This window comes from Thermobia domestica, chromosome 10 (genome assembly GCF_964235325.1).
Source record: "Thermobia domestica chromosome 10, izTheDome1.hap1.1, whole genome shotgun sequence".
NCBI classification, from domain to species: domain Eukaryota; kingdom Metazoa; phylum Arthropoda; class Insecta; order Zygentoma; family Lepismatidae; genus Thermobia; species Thermobia domestica.
This window is the reverse complement of record NC_137463.1, coordinates 130,599,474-130,604,966: the sequence shown is the minus strand read 5'-3', so window position 1 is coordinate 130,604,966 and position 5,493 is coordinate 130,599,474.

The following is a 5,493-nucleotide window of genomic DNA, read 5'->3' as shown; positions in this document are numbered from 1 at the left end:
GACAGACAGACAGACGGACAGACAGAGTTATTTAGAATAAAGTTGTTTGTGCCTACAGTTAACTTATTATAAACATAAAGCAGATTTTGTCCAGCTTGCGTCCCCCCTTCCCCAAACAACACACGGAAAACAAAATAAAGGATTGGCTACATCACAACCACAAATTCAAACTGTTTTTCAAGTATATGTTCATGTTAAATTGATGCAATCTTTCCTTATTACGGATCACTTGCTTAACACATAATTTTAAATTAGGCATTTGCTTTCCTAAATTTCCTGCTTCCAGTTAGTTTGTCGTCATATGATAGGGATGTAAACGGATATTTCACTAAATTACTTGCCACATTCATCGTAATGTGTTGTTCTGGTTTCACGGAAAGTAGTTACAAATATAGAGAAAGAAGAAAACAGCACTACTCTTCAGTGGCGGATCCAGGAAGGGGGGCAATCGCCCCCCCAGAAGAATAAACTTTCTTATTTTATATATATAAATAAACCCATCCCAGAGTTTGAAGCTGTTAAAAGTAGCTCTAAGTAGCAGTATGACAACCCACCGTCCCCCCAGAAGTCGATTCTGTATCCGCCCCTGCTACACTTAAATACTCAGCATCAAAACTTCGCAAAAATATATAATTGACAAGTTCATACACACAAAACATTCAACACCACAAACACTCAGGCCCACAATGGGTTTAGGTTTCAATCAGGGGAGATCATACTTGGGTTGACAACACAATAACGAAATAAACTCCAAATCGATTTTTGGGAGGGTCAAATCTAGATGGTACATACCCCTAGATGTCTGGATCGGTATGTAATAAGTAACTAGTTTGGAAACACTGCAATAGGAACAAGTGAATCAGGAGTCACATGTTAGAATTCCAGGCGACTAACTCCAAAACAAAGCCCCCTTTCATAGAGCATCGAAACATAAGACGAAACAAATCTCCCGCTTCGAGCCACCTTCGATCGTGGCACAAAACACTAGTTATTTCTTCGTACTTTCCTCCTGCTCTCCAACTAACGAGCATGCGCACAAACCATTTTTAGAACAGTCGGGAGAGCACGGGAGAACTTGGCACAAACAGAGTAGAGATAGGCCTATGTAATGCTAGCGTGCGAGTAATTCTGAGCGCATTCAATCACTGAGCGCGACTCAAGCCAGCTTCTCGTGAGCAATGATGACGTTGCAAGTAAAGTATTGTGCATAAAATTAAAAAGTTTATTATTTAGTAAGATGCAAGTATTATTTATATTATTTTTTGTATTATTTGTGGTAGTGCCACGGCACATTGGCTCCCCTTCAGCGGCCGCTGCTGTATAAATATGTCTCTATATATGTCTCTCACGCAACTGTAGCACAGAATGTATTCTATATTGCTCTAAATAAATACAATTTTAAAAAAGTGGTAGAGCGTTCACCTCTGGTGCTTGGGGTTCCGGGTTCGATCCCAGCCCCCGCCAAGTAAACTTTGTGGTGGATAAATACCGTGTGCGTGGGTTTTTTCGGGGTTCTCCCGTTTCCTCCCACTTTCATCATTCCACCGTTTCATTCATTTCTCATAATCACCGTCTCCTTTAGCCTAACCGGCATAACCGTGGGACGTAAAACTCAAAGATTTCATTTCATTTCAATAGCTATACTTTTCTTTAATTTTCTTTTTATTTTTAATTGTTTTATTTTTTGTCCTCTTCTCGCCGCTTTTGAATTTTCTGGTTTGCAACACTGATACTGCCCGAAGCCTGAATGAAGAAGATGTGCCTTTCTCTGTGTTTTCTGTCTGTGTGTAGAGTGCTTCTATCCAGTGACGAGAAGGAACAGAGAAGTGAACCAGTGACACTGAACGAGAACAGAGGTCGGAAATACTACCAAGCTCATGAACGAAATGGGAGTATTTAGGAGCCATTTATTTTCCCCGATTACTTAGCCATATTATGCATCGACGGAAAAGTGTTGATGAAACATTACATAGTTTAGGCTATCCATCCGTAGAATCCAAATCTGCAATTTAAAATTGGGGTTTCCATTTGAAATTTCAAAGTTGACCCCAACCCAGCCCCCAGGGAGTGGTTCTAGAGGGTTGAGTTTGGTTTCATCAGATAGTTTTTTTAATATTACTAAACACGTGTTTTTTGGTTTTTCGATTCGAAGTTCAGTTCTCGAGTTATTCACCGTGTCCAGACTTTTGATTCACTCCGGATATATATATATATATATATATATATATATATATATATATATATATATATATATATATATATATATATATATATATATATATCGTATATATATATGCATGTACCTCACGTGGACGAAAAAGGGGAAAGTTTCAGGCAATTTAGTGATAATGACGTCAGATTAGCTACATTGTGACCAACAGCAAAGAAACTCAGTCCTTGTGTTCCTGTTTCGCAGAAAGGGGTAAAATCTGGGTTTTCACGCTCAACGCTGCAATGTTTTGAAGAACAGAAAAATAATCCAATGTGTGTGTGTTCCCGTTTCCCAGAATGAGAGATTTGATTTTTTACATGAGTTTGTGTAAAGGCTGTAGTGCACCAGAAGCACGCCGATATTTATATTATATGTTGAGAAATTGATTCTTTCATAATATTGTAATCACATATATAAATTATAAGTAAAAAAATCATTAATTATTGAGAAAGTCAGGGTGGCTGGTATGTCAACAAACCGTAAAGTGAAAGGTGATTTTTGATGTGAAAGGAACGAAAAGATAGTGATGGATGGAACATTTAAAATTTGTCCACGTTTATTTTTATAGTTATATCTATACATTGCACGGAAAGTATTTCAGACATTTTCTCCACTCCTTTTCCGCATATTGCAAAGCAAAAATCAGTCATTGTACACACCCATGCTTCAGCTAACCAAGAAAAGAGATGAAGATAGTCACTTCCAGTTTTGCGTGCAAGAATTCGTGACTGACTTTGAACAAACTTTACTCCACTTTACAAAGATAATAATATGAGGAGATAGATTAGGAGAGCAGATGCACTTCCACTCCTTTCTCTTAAAGCATTCCTGATGCATTTCCATATATACAAGACGAAGCATCCGACATACCGGAGGCACAAGTTTTCCTAGACTACTTGACGGACACTTATGTTGACGAACTTAATGCAACCTTCCACCCTTAAATACAACAATATTTGAAAGATTACTTTTTTATTGGATTGTTATTTGACCCCTTACATACTATTAATATATTTGTATTTACGTTTCAGGGCAATAAGAAAAAAATTTGATAACCAGCGAGAAAAGCACGAACAATTAAACACATCAAGTTTAATAGAACGTAGACATAAATCATCCCTATATACAAGGGCGCCGATCCTAGGGGTTCGGGGGGTCCGGGCCCTCCAAAGCTCATATGGATCTCCCTATTGTATTTATGAATATACAATATTTGGTATAATTTGAATGCAATTTGTCTTAAAATCCTCATATATATATATATATATATATATATATATATATATATATATATATATATATATATATATATATATATATATATATATATATATATACCTTCTGCATCTGAATGCCCCCCTCCCCAATTTACAGAGAAATCGGCGTCCTTGTCTATATATACAGTTTCATTTTACTTTTGAAGAAAGAACAATCTGAGAATGCGGCTGCTAGAAGCAGGGAATTTAACTTTGCGGAGAAGATTATGGAGACGTTTAGATAGTCGTACTCGGGTTCTTAAGAGTAGGCTTATGTGTGCTGAAGTTGACCTTATTCCTTACTTTAATGCAGTATCTCAATGCTTTCATATGGATAGTTGAAATTACAATCCAATAAAGACAAGGTGTTATTAAGAGTCGTACTTGTATACTAAATTTATTAAGATTCATGTCATTATTGTTCAATGCAAATGATTTTTTTTTATTTATGTGTCTGTGTGTTTATAATTTGTTCTTGTTGCAGTAAACCACGATTGTACTTGTGCGACAAGGCTCTATTGCAAACCGCACCTCTTTAGATTTATTTTCATGGTTTGTTCCTTTCTACAAATATTTCTAATATTGAGGTGCGGTACGATTTAAAACTTTTCATACAATTCTGCGAAACAGGAAGTGTAAACTTGGCAACATTGCTCACTGATGAGGAATTCTGCGAAACAAGAAGTAACTACTCAGTCAACGTATATCTTATATTGAAACAAATGAAACTTTTCTTCTGTTTTGATGGGATGGACATTTCTGCGAAGTTTGTCGGTTTTCTCCGGAAACACCTTGTATGTATATATGCCTTGTACGAATTAGGGAGCACATGCATATAAACTCTTTCACACATTTAATTACATATTTATATAAGTTATTCCTGAACCGTCTATTGTATTTCTATTCATATTTTACAAGTAAATATTTCATTAACAATCTTACGTTAGCCGAATTAAATACCAAACGACTCAAAGGCTTGCTACTAATGATTTTAGGTCTCATCAGCCAACGGCCCGAATGCTCAAACCTCAAAACAGGCTTCGGCCCATTTTATTGAACATATCCAGGAGAGAGTTTCTTAATTCTTATTCAACGTTAAAATGTGTATATTTACATTTTTTATAATTCGTTGATCCAGCAAAAAATTAACGGTGGCCTGGATCAATACCAAAATTTGATAGTACAGTAAAAATTACATTAAAAATATACAGTCCAGTAATTTGATGATACAGTAAAAATAAAATCTCATTCCAAGAACAGTTATTAGCGGAGTTAATTATCCAATGTCAAGACTTTATCAAATCTTGCCAGAATTTGAAAGGGACGCAGCAAAAATTTGAGTGGTACAACAAAAAATTTGAATATATAAACTATTAAAGATAAGTAAATTTCAAAATTTGGATCGGTCCTGTTTAATCCTGTCAAAGTTGGATAGCGGTACATCCAAAATTTCTGTCAAACTAAATTTTATACGTATAAATGATTTCACTGGTATACAAAATAAAATCTTTTTTCTGTCTGTAAAACTTTATTGGATAAATTTTATCGAAAAATTAGTACTGAATTCAAAAATTACAACTGTTTTCCTCTATGGCGTAAGATTTTTTTTTGTGACAGGTAAATATTTTAACAACAAGTAAATTAACAATGTTTAAAGAACCTAAAATGGCTAACTGATTTCTTATCGTATTTTGCCTAAGGTACTTCCCTTTCCAGAGTCCAGCAGTAATTTACCAATATACTTGAGATCTACTGACCTTGGTGTATTTTCTATTATTCAGTATTCTGATGGAAGTGTTCATTTTGTTAATCACTGCAACTCCTAGTTTTTCCAGAACGAAATCCAAGTGAAAGTGATTGAAATGAAGGACATACATGTATGCTCTCAGCAACTGATTCACTTGGTACTATAGTTTTCAGATTTTTTTGCCTGAAAGGTATTTATTTTACTGACTTGTTGAGGGAATTCCATTCGTATTTTTCTAAACTATTCACCTTCTTCAAAAATGTGTATATTTTATTAGT